Source organism: Siphateles boraxobius, unplaced genomic scaffold (assembly GCF_051911475.1).
Source record: "Siphateles boraxobius isolate OS27281-9 unplaced genomic scaffold, OSU_SipBor_1 37, whole genome shotgun sequence".
Lineage (NCBI taxonomy): Eukaryota > Metazoa > Chordata > Actinopteri > Cypriniformes > Leuciscidae > Siphateles > Siphateles boraxobius.
The window spans coordinates 2,053,791-2,069,033 of NW_027508997.1; the positions used below are offsets into that span (position 1 = coordinate 2,053,791).

Sequence of the window (15,243 nt, forward strand, 5' to 3'; positions counted from 1 at the left end):
TAACAATATTGATAATCCTGTCGCTGAAATTGGTAGTACAGTACCCCCAACCCCCCAAAGATTAACCAATCTTATCCATTTACCATCAGTCCACGCCCATTTCCATATATCACCTCCATTTTCCTAACCATATTTTCTTAACTTTTAACTCGATTCAGCCAATGGTTTTACTTAGTAAGCTCTATTTAACACCATATTTAATAAAATCTATCCAGAAAAGGTTTTATATTTTTTTTATCCATTCTTTTAACCAATGTAGTTGTTCAAAATTAACTCTAATATTTCCATTACGGACCATCTTTTAGCTTATTACCATACATATTCTCCCATGATCGGCCTTTCTTACCCTTAATGGAAAGCCTAATCAAGTTTCTTCAATAATAATCCCTATAATTTACCTGAAATATTTTCTAATGAATCCTTAACCAATCAAATCATTTGATCTAAGCCCTATTTTGATCCAATCAAATAAAATCATCAAAATCATCACAAAAACACATTCTTTTGCTAAACTCAAACCATTAGTTGGTGCATCTTCCTCCAGGTGTGTTGGTCATCTCGTTTGCCCCATGGACATTCCGTCTTCACCAGGGTGACACTTTGCAGGGTTTGTTCTTTCTTTTGGTATGTACAGATATTCATACAACAAAATATTCTGGGGTGCCATGAAATTGTGAAAATTACCAAAACCACTTTTTTTTTATACTGGCAAGAAAGAGTTAAATGTTGGTAATTGGATGATGATTAGAATGTGATTATGATTGGAATCATATTTTAAATTTGTCATATTTTTGAACAGGGTCAATTAAACATGAAAAGAAAGGGAGAGATATCAGTTATTTTAAAATAAGCACAAACATAGTCCAGTCATTTTATGAAAAAAAGTTTGAACAAATTGCAACAGAAGCAAACTCAAATAATTTTGTATCCTCATTATGTCCTGAGTAAGGAAACAAAGTCCCTAAGAATCCCATTAGGGGAAAGTTTCGAAATCTGTTTCTGGGGATTCACTTTTTATTTTACTTACCTTTTGTCTTCTGCATTCTCCTTACCCTTGTCTCCTGTTCTTCCCTTAGACTCGTCCCCCAGAAACAGTCGCACAGACCCAGCCCCAAACCCCATCTCTTAATAATTAAAAAAGGCTGGTTTCTACAGTACTTCTTCCTGCCTCTATGTATTAATGCTCATGGGTAGCCTAAATGGGTTCCATTCAGACCTTAACATTAAGTATTTTACTGTTATATGTCAACAAGATTCAACAAGACATTTTCACCTGGCTAGACCCAATGTTTAGATCTGTTGTGGTATTTATGCAAATTACCACATACGTAATTAGATTATGCACCGTTTGTCCATCTTAACAAACAATTTTTAAAAACTTGGAATACATTTTTTGTTTGTCTTGATGTAAGTAATCAATCAAAGTAATCAATTTTCATGGTGATATCTAAAGGTTAAACTTTTTACCCTATTCTCGTAAGAAAAAGGCTATATTTGTGTTTTTTTCTAAACTTTCCCTAATGGGATACTTTGGGACTTTTTTTCCTTACTCAGGACATATTGAGGATACAAAATCAGTTGAGTTTGCTTGTTGCAATTTGTTCAAGGTTGACCCCCATTTTGGCTTAAAATGACTGGACTAACAGGCAGATCAGGTGCAAACAGACCCCCCATCCCTTGCATCACCACTGGCTAGTCAGAGTCAGTGTGGTCAGACTTCAGAACCAGCAACAGGTCAGAGCATCTACCAGACACAAGCAGTCAATCACATACCCAATTCAGGAATTTAAGTTGAGATGATTTTGCCAGATTAAAAGGATTGTTCACCCAAAAATGAACACAAAAAAATAATTATAAATTAAATAATTAGAACTAGAATTATTATAAATTATTATAAAGAAAGAATTATGTTGTATTTAATCTTCCCAGGATAAGATTTTATATTGATGGGCAATAAAATTGTTTAACTTTTTCAAGGACATGTCTACTTGATGCCTGCTATATCTAATAAAAGATTAAATTAAATTAAAAAAATTTTTTGTAAATGTGAGTTTTTTTGTAAATAAATGCAGCAGTTCATAACAGACACATGCGGTATCTTATCTACTTGGTGCTTCAGCTTTGTTTTCTGCAATATTTTGGATGTTCAACACTTCGACACAAACAGATTGACCCAATTCCTTCCACAAGCTTTTCCACTGTGTGTGTGTACTGTGTACCCCCGAAAGTAGCAGTGGCCACCCCCTGGCCACCCCATGTATAAAACTCTAGTTCCGCCACTGGTGCCAGAGGATGCAAATCTGCACCAAAGCATCACCGAGCCACCATGGTTAACTGTCAGTGTTGGGGGTAACTTATTACAAGTAACTTGAGTTACGTAATCAGATTACTTTTTCAAGTAACTAGTAAAGAAACGCATAACTTTTTCAATTTACAACAAAATATCTGAGTTACTTTTTCAAATAAGTAACGCTAGTTACTTTTTCACATTTATTGACTGACAGCTCTCCTGTCCCCATGTTGAGAGAAATAAAGTGAGGTGTTGTGTGCATTTGCATTGAACATGCATTTACTCATCTCACTTGCACAAAAACATTCAGTATTCCTCAAAATGAATAAAAAGTGTCAAATGCTATCTCAGAATTTTGTGCAAAAGTTTTATAATTAACTATGTTAAATTACACAAATATACTTTATGTATTTAATCTCACTTTATTAACCAATGTCTTTGCTGCTGACCTACAATGATCTAATTCAACCATACTAATATTCAAAAATGACTTTAGATTAGGTTTAGAAATAAGAGTGTTGAACTTCCTTCTCCTGTATCCTATTGTTATTTAATCAAGAACAGCAGCAGCTGAAAGGTTTGTTTGAGCGGCGCCCTCTACTGTACAGTAGTAAATATGCATTTCCTTCAGCCTTAGGCTTATTCATTTAACTTTTGATGTGAAAGGGCCTTAACAATCGCAAAAATAGATTGTTTTAGCTGTTATTAAAAAACAAACAAACAAGCCCATGCAGGTGAGAAAAAGTAACGCAAAAGTAATGTAACGCATTACATTCCATAAAAAGTAACTAAGTAATGTACTTAGTTACTTTTTGGGGGAGTAATGCAATATTGTAATGCATTACTTTTAAAAGTAACTTTCCCCAACACTGTTAACTGTAAGCAGAATGTTCCCTTTCAGTCGCTCACGTTCGACGTACTCGACTGATTGGGATCACATTTAGGGAACCTGTCATCTTCGAGTACTGTTAAAACGAGCCAATGCACATTGGCGTGTGAGATCTGCATCTCACACTCCACCCTGCAGCACGGATATAAATATGGAAGTGGATGCACGCACCAGTTGTCTTTCGCTTCGGAGCCGTTTGGTGTCGATGTCTCTGAAGAGTATTGAAATTTTCAACGAGCGAGTGTGTCTGTGTTCTTCTGGAAAACTCTCCTAGTGCTGGAGGTTCTACAGCGCGAGCAGAGTTTCCGCTAGAAAAAAATGGTGCCGGTCAAAGTGACCGGCAGAGGTTTCGTTTTACGGACATTTTCATGATATGCCGGTCAAATATCGCCTCTTAATTAGTCAAGTTGAGGAAAACTGGAGGCAGGCTATGTAACTTAAAAAATGACATAATCAGGTCATATAGAATGCAACATGTTTGCAGTGGTGGCTAGTGAAAATTATTTTTGGGGAGGCGGGGCAAAAATAAATTTCAGATAGATGTGTGAGGTCTCTTACCCCCGTTATTGTCCACAAAACTTCAGTGCCGACACGTTTCTTATGTCAGGCGCGGATGAAGCTCCGGGTGAAGCTCGTCCTCTGTCACTGGCTGCTGCCGGATTTGTAAATCGGGTTGGTCCGGTCCGAGATCCTTTATCCTTTTTTTTTCCTTCTTCCAGCGAAACGCCTTGTGAAAGGGTTTTTTTGTAAATCAATGACGGGTTAAATTTGTTTAAATGCTGCCATTATCTCTACGAAAGTGATGAGCCTAGCAAGGTTTTGTCGAAGTCGCCTGCGCACTCGCAGTAGTGGCCCAAGAGTGTAAAGTTGAATGACAGGTGACGAGAACCAATCAGATTGGATAAAATAACATGTATCTGTAGCAATGTTCAGGGAAGAAGGAGGCGGGAACCGGCGAACAATCAAAATATACTTTATTTAAAATAAAACAAACAAACCAAAATATCGCTAGCAGACATTTGCGGATGATTGTTGGTTATGGAAAATAAACAACTGCCAGCAGCCCCTCGGGGACGACTGGTGGCTAAAATAAAATATAAATACAAAAACCAAACACTAATAAAACACAGGCCTGTTCCTCTCTCGATCATCAACGTCGTCGCTCCTCCTTTATGCTTCCGCTCCTCAGTGAGAGATGCGAGACCGGTGTGCTTCACAGGTGCTGCTCATTAGCAATTGCACCACCGGCCTTGCGCCATTCTCTCACGTCCCTCGGCCGTCCTGTTCGCCACATACCCCCATCGCCCCTCACAGGCCGGGAGGTACCCACGAGCCTGTGCCTATTCCCCCCCCCCCCACCCCCCGGTGGCGGCGATCCCTGGGGGGTATGGGCCGACAAGCCGAGGGAAACGGAGACGGAAGCATGAGGAGTGACAGATCGAGAGAGGGGAGAGAGAAAAAAAAAATTGGTCCGGTTCCCACAACGCGCTGCCATCTGGTCCCCTACCAGCTGGGCGATCTCCTCCACGGCGCCTGGCGGTGACGCTGGGTAGCCCTAGGTGGACGGCTTTATGCTCCTCCGCGGCACGGTGGACGGCAACGGCTCCTTGGGCTCTAGGACAGACGGTAGGAGTCCCCCGCTCCCTGCTCCTCCCCTTTTCCTGGTGGACGGCAGCAGGCTCCGGCCCACGGCGAGCGGCGGCGACTCCCCCGCTCCCTTCCGGACAGCAGCCGCCCCTCCAACTCCCAGGCGGCTTGCAGCGAGCTCGACCGTCCCACCGGCAACTCACTCCAGCGCACCGCCTCGAGCGTCCATGGCCGCGAGTCCCCCGCTCCCTGCTCCTCCCCTTGTTCGGCGGATGGCAGCAGGCTCCGGCCCACGGCAAGCGGCGGTGACTTGCGCACCATGCTCGATGGCACCGCGGATTCCCCACAGCGGCGAGGACTCTCTGACAGCGCGTTCCTCCCTCTTCCCGGGTTTCGGCACCAGTGTAGCAATTTTCAGGGAAGAAGGAGGCAGGAACCGGCGAACAATCAAATAAACTTTATTTAAAATAAAACAAAAAAACCAAAATACCGCCAGCAGCCCCTCACGGACGACTGCTGGCTACCGAAAATAAACATAAAGAACTGCCAGCAGCCCCTCGCGGACGATTGCTGGCTAAAATAAAACACAAAGTCAAAAACTAAAACACAGGCCTGTTCCTCTCTCGATCATCAACATCGTCGCTCCTCATTTATGCTTCCGCTCCTCCGTGAGAGATGCGAGACCGGTGTGCTTCACAGGTGCTGCTCATTAGCAATCGCACCACCGGCCTCGTGCCGTTCTCTCATGTCCCTCGGCCGTCCTGTTCGCCACAGTATCAAATTATGATTCGCCAGGGACGGCGGCGCCCCATCGCCCTCTATTGACGAGCCGCAACTAGCCTAACTTTCAAATACACGGAAAAAACATGAACGTCCGGTGGTGGTGGTGCTGTCTGTCTGCCAGTGTGTGTGTGTGTCTCCCTGTGTGCTTCAACATCGCGGATTTTTTTTTTTCTCCTCTCATAAAAGAGCTCGCTACTTTTTAAAGACGGCTCGCCCGTGCATTTCTGGTTGCAGCGGACTGGTATCGGACTCTGATGGGCACGAGCGCTGTCTAGTGTGTTTGGGCTTTGATCATGCTTGAACAGCGCTCGTGGGTGACTCATGTTCTCGCTGGGAACGTGATCATCGCGTCATATATAGGTCGAGACTCGGTGAACTCGCAAGAGTGAGAGTCCCCTCATCCACCCCCCGATCTTCGGCTGGTGGCCAGGGTGACCTGAGGGTTACGGTCTGGATCAAGGCGCCGACTATGTGTCCGCGACCCCAGCCCCCCTCTTCAATGACGGTACCCGCTAGTGAACTGCTGATTCCCACGAGTCTACCCTCTGGTGGCCCGCGTGTTTCAGTTGAAGCTACAGAGGAAGATGCCCTGTTCTTTTGCAGCATCACTAAGTGGGTTTGAGTCTTCTGGAAGTGAGGGCTCGTCACAGCTGCCACCTTCCGGGTGTGCATACGGCTGTGCCTGAGTCTGATCCGGAGATGACGACCAGCATGGGACTTCCTGGGACGATGGGTTTTGGGTAAGGCCGCCGACCCTCGTCCACGGCAAACCCCAATACCTCTCTTCCCGGACGTGCATGATGAGATCTCGAAGTCCAAGAAGACCCCCTTGTCTTCTCGGGACCGCTCGCTGATCTCATCCGCCTTTCCTCCCCTCGATGGGGCCGCTGCCCATGGGTACACTGGGGTCCCCCGGCTGAACGCTCTGTTGCGATGCTATGTGTCCTCAGAGGGCTTCTCCTCGGCGCAATCCTAAGCACCCGCCCGTGGCCTGTAGTTTTTCGTCTACGCTTGTGGCGAGATCCTATAGTGCCACGGGACTGGCAGCCGCCTCACTGCATGCCATGGTCATTCTGCTGGTCCACCTGACCCAGATGCTCATGGACCAGCACGAGGGCGGGACTGACCCAGGGCTCTTTACTGAGCTGCGCGCCGCCACTGACCTTGCTCTCTGAGCGACGAAAGTGGCCGTACGCTCCCTGGGTCAGGTGATGCTCACCATTCTGTGGCTGAACCTGTCTGATGTGCTGGATGTCGCGCGGACCCGTCTGTCCGACATTCCCATATCCCAGGTCGGCCTCTTCGGCGGTGCGGTTGAGGGCTTGCCCAACAGCTCTCAGCCGCCCATGAGCAGACTGACGTTGATTCTGTCCCGACGGCCCCGCCGTCCGCTCAGATCCCTCGGTCTGCCCACCGCCGGAGGCGCCCTCCCGCGGCTCCCACCCCGCCCGTTCACGGGCCGGCTCTGGGGGCCGCGGGCGGACGCCACAGCCCTCTCCAGCCCCGCCCCCCGCTACACGCCGGGTTAAGCGGCGCTCTTGAGACGGGCTCCTCGGCGATGGAGCAGACTGAGATTGATTCTGTCCCGACGGCCCCGCCGTCCGCTCAGATCCCTCGGTCTGCCCACCGCCGAGGACGCCACAGTCCTCTCCAGCCCCGCACCCCGCTACACACCGGCTTAAGCGGCGCTCTTGAGATGGGCTCCTCAGAGATGGGACTCAGTTCTTTCCAGGAGTTGGTAGCAGGACCACTCCTTTCCCCGGGGGAGGGCCGGGGAAGAATCCTTATTCTCCAAAGAGCTGGCTCTCCCGTCTCTGAGCACAGAGAGTTCTCGGACATCACAGAGCGCCACCCACAAGCCGTGCTCTCCTCGTCCCCCTCTGTCCCAGAGGTGGTTGACACGGCGTGCCATCCACGGACCGCTTCGCCCCTGTCCCCCTCTGTCGCCAGACCCCTGGTAGAGCAGGTCCCCGCGGGACGACCAGCCTGGTCCTCCCCTGGCCCCCTCTGCCAGGGCGCGGTTGCTAACTGTGCCCCCACATCGGGCCGCTATGCCGGCCAATCCTGGACTTGCGCGTGCTGAACCGCTCCCTTCACAGGATGCCGTTCAAGATGCTCAAACGCATTTTCGAATGCATACGAGCCAAGGATTGGTTTGCAGTGATCGACCTGAAGGACGCCTACTTTCATGTCTCCATTCTCCTTGACACAGACCGTTCCTTCGGTTTTCTTTCGAGGGGCAGGCATCCAGTACGCGGTTTTCCCTTTCGGGCTAGCCCTGTCTCCTCACATCTTCACGAAGGTCGTCGAGGCTGCCTTGTTCCCCTTCGGGAACACGGGCTTCGCATCCTGAGTTATATCGACGACTGGCTGATCATAGCTCACTCTCGAGTTCAGGTTTGCGAACACAGGGACCTAGTGCTTCGGCACCTAGCTCGTCTGGGCCTTCGGGTCAACTGGGAGAAGAGCAAACTTTGCCCCGTGCAGAGGATCTCTTTTCTCGGTATGGATATCGACTCGGTCGCCATATCCGCGCAGCTTACGAGCGAGCGCGCGCAGTCACTGCTGACTTGCCTGAGACAGTTCGAGGGCAAGAGTGCGGTTCCACTGAAACTTTTTCAGAGGCTCCTGGGGCATATGGCTTCTGCAGCCGCGGCAACGCCGCTCGGATTGCTTCATATGAGACCGCTTCAGCTTTGGCTTCGCGACCGAGTCCCGAGGTGGGCATGGCGACACGGCACCCTCCGAGTAACAGTTACTCCGACCTGCCGTCAGACCTTCACCCTGTGGTCGAACCTCAGTTTTCTACGGGCCGGAGTGCCCCTGGAACGAGCTTCGCGGCATGTTGTTGTAACAACAGATGCCTCCTCCACGGGCTGGGGTGCCATGTGCAATGGACGTGCTGCCGCGGGCTCCTGGACAGGACCCCGTCGCCTCTGGCATGTCAATTGCCTCGAGTTGCTGGCCGTACGTCTTGCTTTGCGCCGCTTCCGGGCCGTGCTCAAGAACCAACGCGTACTAGTCCGCTCAGACAATACCGCCACTGTAGCGTACATCAACCATCAAGGTGGTCTACGCTCCCGCCGTATGTCGCAACTCGCTCGCCACCTCCTCATATGGAGTCAGAAGCATCTGAGGTCGCTTCATGCCATTTATATCCCCGGAGCCCTGAACTGTGCAGCCGACGAGCTCTCACGGCTTCAGCCACTCCCTGGAGAATGGCGACTCCATCCCCAGTCGGTCCAGCTGATTTGGGACCAGTTCGGGGACGCACAGATGGATCTGTTTGCCTACCACGGCTCGACCCATTGCGCCCAATTTTATTCCCTGACCGAGGGCACGCTCGGCACGGATGCTCTGGCGCACAGCTCGCCGCAGGGCCGCAAGTATGCGTTTCCCCCAGTGAGCCTTCTTGCACAGACCTTGTGCAAGGTCAGGGAGGACGAGGAGCAGGTCATTCTGGTCGCGCCGTACTGGCCCGCCCGGACCTGGTTCTCCGAACTAGTACTCCTCGCGACAGCACCTCCCTGGCCGATCCCTCTGAGGAAGAACCTTCTTCCTGAGGGACGGGGCACCCTATGGCACCCCCGTCCCGATCTCTGGAACCTCCACGTGTGGCTCCTCGATGGGACGAGGCAGGTTTGAGTACCCTACCACCAGCGGTGGTGGCTACCATCACTTCCGCTAGGGCGTCGTCCATGTGACACGTCTATGCGTTGAAGTGGAACCTCTTCGTCAGCTGGTTCTCTTCTCACCGAGAAGACCCCCGGAGATGCTCGATCAGCGTTGTGCTTTCCTTCCTTGAACAGGGGCTGGAGCGAAGGCCGTCTCCCTCCACCCTGAAGGTCTACGTTGCCGCTATTGCCGCACACCATGACCTCATCGAAGGTAAGTCGGTGGGGAAGCACGACCTGGTTATCAGGTTCCTGAGAGAAGCGAGGAGACTAAATCCGCCTCGCCCTCCTCTCGTTCCCTCTTGGGACCTCTCAGTGGTTCTAACTGCCCTGAAGAGTGCTTCATTTGAGCCCCTGCAATCAGTCGAGCTTAAATTCCTGTCTATGAAGACAGCGCTCCTGGTTGCACTGGCCTCCATCAAGAGGGTAGGGGACCTGCACGCATTCTCCGTTGACGAAGCGTGCCTGGAGTTCGGGCCGGCTTACTCTCACGTGATCCTGAGACCCCGGCCTGGATACGTGCCCAAGGCAAGGCAAGGCAAGGCAAGTTTATTTATATAGCACATTTCATACACAATGGTAATTCAAAGTGCTTTACATAGAAGAAATTAAAATAATCAAAAGAAATCAGAATAATTAAAACAGTTTAGAATAAAAGATAAAATACAGAAATCAGAATAATTAAAACATAAAATAAAATACAGTGCAAACAGTCGGACGAACAGTGGCACAGTGCTCATTCAGTAAATGCACAGCTAAACAGATGTGTTTTGAGTCTGGATTTGAATGTGACTACTGTAGGAGCACATCTGATCTCTTCTGGAAGCTGGTTCCAGCTGCGGCTGGCATAGTAGCTAAAAGCAGACTCGCCATGCTTAGAGTGAACCCTTGGTATTTCTAGCCGATGTGATCCTAATGATCTGAGTGATCTGTTGGGTTTATATTCAGTGAGCATATCTGCAATGTATTGAGGTCCTAGGCCATTGAATGATTTATATACCAGTAATAATACTTTAAAATCAATCCTAAATGTAACTGGCAGCCAGTGTAAAGACCTGAGGACTGGTGTGATGTGTTCATATTTTCTGGTTCTGCTCAGAATCCTAGCAGCAGCGTTCTGTATGAGCTGCAACTGTCTTATGGTCTTTTTGGGAAGGCCAGTGAGAAGTCCATTACAATAATCCACCCTACTGGTGATGAAAGCATGCACAAGTTTTTCTAAGTCTTGACTGGAAACAAAGCATCTAATTCTTGCAATATTTTTCAGGTGATAATATGCTGATTTAGTTATTGCTTTGACATGACTACTGAAACTAAGGTCTGACTCTAGAGACACACCCAGATTCCTGACTTGATTTTTAGTTGTTTGACCCCTAGACTGAAGGTATGCGTTCACCTTGAGAACTTCATCTTTGTTTCCAAACGCAATGACTTCAGTTTTGTCTTTGTTTAACTGAAGAAAGTTTTGGCACATCCAATTGTTTACTTCATCAATGCATTGGCAAAGGGAGTCAATGGGGCTGTAATCGTTAGGCGATAGGGCTAAGTAGAGCTGTGTGTCGTCTGCATAGCTATGGTAAGCGATTTGGTTCTTTCTCATTATTTGGCTCATTGGGAGCATGTACAGGTTGAATAGGAGTGGCGCAAGAATTGAGCCTTGAGGGACTCCGCATGTCATGGATGTCCACTCAGACTTATGGTCTCCTATACTCACATAATAACCTCTGCCTCCTAAGTATGACCTGAACCATTTTAGGACTATCCCAGAAAGCCCGACCCAGTTTTCCAGCCTGTCAAGAAGTATTTTGTGATCGACAGTGTCAAATGCAGCACTGAGGTCGAGTAGTACCAGCACTGATAATTTGCCTGTATCAGTATTTAAGCGAATATCATTTATTATCTTTATGAGCGCGGTCTCTGTACTGTGGTGCGGTCGGAAACCAGATTGAAAATGGTCAAAGTATCCATTCGAGCTTAAGAATTTGTTCAGCTGATTGAAGACAACTTTTTCAATGATCTTGCCTATGAAAGGAAGATTTGAGATCGGTCTATAGTTGTTTAATATGGTCTTATCCAGATTGCTCTTTTTCAGGAGGGGCTTGACAACAGCAGTTTTCAGGGAGGTCGGAAAACTCCCAGAGAGAAGTGAGGCATTTCCCACTTCTAGGAGATCTGCTTCTAAGCTGTGTAACACATTTTTGAAAAAAGATGTGGGAAGTGCATCAAGGGCGCAGGTTGATGTTTTTAGTTGCTGTACGGTTTCTTCCAAAATTTTGCCATCAATTTCTTCGAAATCAGACATAGTTGCTACTTTCTCGTGCTGTTGTTTGATCTGCCTGACCCCAGCGCAACTCAAGGATGAGCTGATCACCTTTCTGATATTATTGATTTTCTCAGAGAAGAAAGAAGCAAACTCACTGCACTTTCTCACTGAGAGCATTTCACTGGGAATCTGGCTTGGGGGGTTTGTCAGTCTCTCTACAGTAGCAAAAAGAGTGCGCGTGTTGTTTATATTGCTGTTTATAATATTCGAGAAAAAAGTCTGTCTAGCTTTGCTTAGTTCCTTATTGAAAGCATGGATGCTGTCTTTGTAGATGTTATAATGGACTACAAGTTTTGTCTTCCGCCACATGCGCTCTGCTTTTCTGCATTGTCTTTTCATATTTTGCACTGCTGTTGAGTTTCTCCAAGGTGCTTTTTGTCTGCCACTCTTCTTCCTGACTTTCACAGGAGCAATATCATCAATTACACTCTTAACTTTTGAGTTAAAAGAATCAAGGAGAAAATCAACAGAGTCAGCAGATATGCTTGGTGTTAAAGATATAGCCTTCATAAATAGTACACTAGTATTCTCATTTAAGCATCTCTTCTTGACAGACACAGATCTAGCTTCAATGGCAGGAGAGATCAATATATCAAAGAAAATACAAAAATGATCAGACAGTGCTACATCCTTAATAACAATTGATGAAATGTTTAGACCCTTACTGATAAGTAAATCTAGAGTGTGTCCACGATTATGTGTGGCTCCATGTACATGCTGAGTCAGATCAAAAGTTTTTAAAACAGTTTTGATTTCTTTTGCCATATTGTTTTCTGCATTATCTATGTGAATGTTAAAATCTCCAGCAATGGCAAAGCAGTCAAACTCTGAGGAAATAGAACTTAACAGTTCTGTTAAGTTCTCAGCAAAAGCTGGAGAGTATTTTGGAGGCCTGTAAACAATGATAAGTAAAATGCGTGGAGCACCTTTTAACACAATACCCAGATATTCGAAAGACGGGTAATTCCCAAATGATATTTGCTTACATTGATAGACATCTTTATAAAGAGCAGCTAAACCTCCGCCTCTTCTGACAGCTCTGCAGACACTCATAAAAGTAAAGTTAGGAGGGGCTGTTTCATTGAGGACTGTTGCACTGCAACTTTCTTCTAGCCAAGTTTCATTTAGCAACATAAAATCCAGGTTGTATGTGGTTATTAAGTCATTGACTAAAAGTGATTTATTTTTAAGTGAGCGGATGTTTAAAAGTGCTAACTTAACAGTCTTACTTTTTGTCCCCACAGCAATCTTGGTATGTCGTGTAATAGGCACCAGATTAGATGGGTTTGCTGTACGGCTTTTGAAGGCCTTAGACTTTCTATCATGTAATTGAACAGCAATAGAAAAACATACAGGCACACTGGGTTCCCGCTTGTTCTGTAAACATTTGAGAAAGTTATTGTTATCATAGCGGGGACCCGACACATATCACTGAGAGCTGGTATCAGTTGTTTTTGGTTATCAAGGTTCCTACCACTCCCTTCCGGGTCCAGGTGGCGAACATGCAAGCGCTGCCCCTGGAGGAGTTAGAACCAGCCTTGCACTGCTCTGTCCAGTACGCGCTCTCCGCGCCTATGTAGACAGGACGCAGTGTTTCAGGACCTCAGACCAGCTCTTTGTCTGTTATGGTGGGAAGCTGAAGGGAAAGGCTCTTTCCAAGCAAAGGTTGTCTTACTGGATAGTGGACGCCATTGCCTTGGCATGCCAGCAGCAAGGTCGACCGTGCCCCCTTGGTGTGACTGCCCACTCTACCCGGAGTGTGGCGTCCTCTTGGGCTCTAGCGCATGGCGCCTCGCTAACAGACATCTGAAGAGCTGCAGGCTCTCAATTAATAAATTTTCCTTTATTAAGGTAAATAATGCCCTGGTGACCCCCAACAACAAATTACTTTGTAAACAGGTAACCTTTTTCACCACTTGTGAGTTTGCAGGTATGTTTAATAGTTCAAAAAGTACATTAAATGTTCAAATTTAGATTTTTTTTAAGAGTAGTTGAAAGGTGTCTTTTGCGAGCAACAAATCTCCGACAGTAAACTGATGCCTCATTCTATTTATGACGTACTGACGCAAAGGACAAATGCTTTGTAACGGGCGCTTTTTCGCATCTAGGGTAAATAGCTGTTGCGACGCGAGAGACAACGGCCGCGTCCGGTGTAGACACAGTATCAGCCTATTCTGCCTATAACGCTACGTTACAACATCAAGCAATATTCCAATAATTTATATAATTATAACACTTTATATAAGACCATTTTGCATAATGAGTAGTTTCACGTTTAGTACATTTTGCTGACTAATTTAAAATAGTATTTAAGTAAAAGTACTGTGTACATATGTAACTAAACATGTTTTCATTATGGTATTATTACTTTTATTTCAGTAAAAAGATCTGAGTACTTCCTCCACTGGTAGATATTAGAATAATTAACACTAATAATAGAAGATACAAGGTTTTGCCAGTGACACTTTTGATATATTTATTGATACAAGTAATTTTTTTATATAACGTGACTGCATAAAAAAACAAAGTCAATAGTGAAGATTATGCAACAGTATTAAGAATATAATATAGAATAGAACATGCAATGCAAACTAGGTGGTTACAGCTCATTCACTCTGTCTCCATCATTCACTCTGTCTCCATTACATATCTTTGTCACACAAGTGTTTGATTACCACATTTGAGTGAACATTGCAAAAAATGTTTATATATATATATATATATATATATATATATATATATATATATATATTCTGTTTATGTATTTTATATACAGTACCAGTCAAAAGTTTGTACGCGAATGGGAACGTGTGTCCAAACCTTTGACTGGTACTCTACTATAATATACACATAAATAATATTGCTACTGTATTATAATATACACATAAATAATATAAATTGAATAAATTGAATTAAATCTGCACTTAATTTGTATATCATTTTCCATATTACATCAAATTACAACTTTTTCAAACATTTTAGAATTTCTCTGAATTGTATTTTAAGTGATTCCTTACTTTCTATTCAATTTCCAATTCAACTTCCTGTAAGGTGTGGCTGATCCGATTAAATTTAAAGACAATTATTCAATTTTGAATTTCCTGCCACCTGGATATATCTACCATGGTATAAATCGTTAAGCAGAATCTCTACTGGCTGACACATTTCTATGTATCATCATACCTTCCAGCGCTAGTCAGCACATTTACATACAGAGAGGCCTTTGTGTGAGTGTGTTCCACAGAGGCACATTAGGGCACATCCACGCGGCTCATTTCCATGGATAAAGCTCCAGAGAGCACGCTGGGTCAGTCCCTCAGGAGAGCTATCAAACGCTACTGATAAAGGCCGTGTGTATTACTGTGTCAGATCCCACCAGTACAAAAAATTAGCGCTACATTCATGACAACACAGGTTTAAGTGCCAGACAGGAAAATTGTAATCCAAAAACAATGCTAAAACAGAAGCTCAACACATAATGAAAAATAGTAAAAACAGCTTTTGCGTGCTGTCGGCAACAATCGGGGACTCCATTCAAGCTATAAATTCCCCCTTCTGTATCCAATTAATTTCAGGAAGTAAATTAAGTGGTGGAAGCATTCTGGCAAATATTTATTTGGGACTCTATATAAATTCATACCAGCCTTCTCCTTTTCATACCAACGGCAACATGACAAAGAAAATTACCAAAGAAAAT

At 45.7% G+C, this 15,243-nt stretch overlaps 1 protein-coding gene across 2 annotated transcripts in view; it reads right to left on the minus strand.

Annotated features, from left to right (window-relative positions):
• Positions 1-15,243, minus strand: part of cdh23 (cadherin-related 23) — a 294,684-nt gene that overhangs the window by 219,224 nt on the left and 60,217 nt on the right. The gene's annotated exons all lie outside the window — the stretch shown is intronic.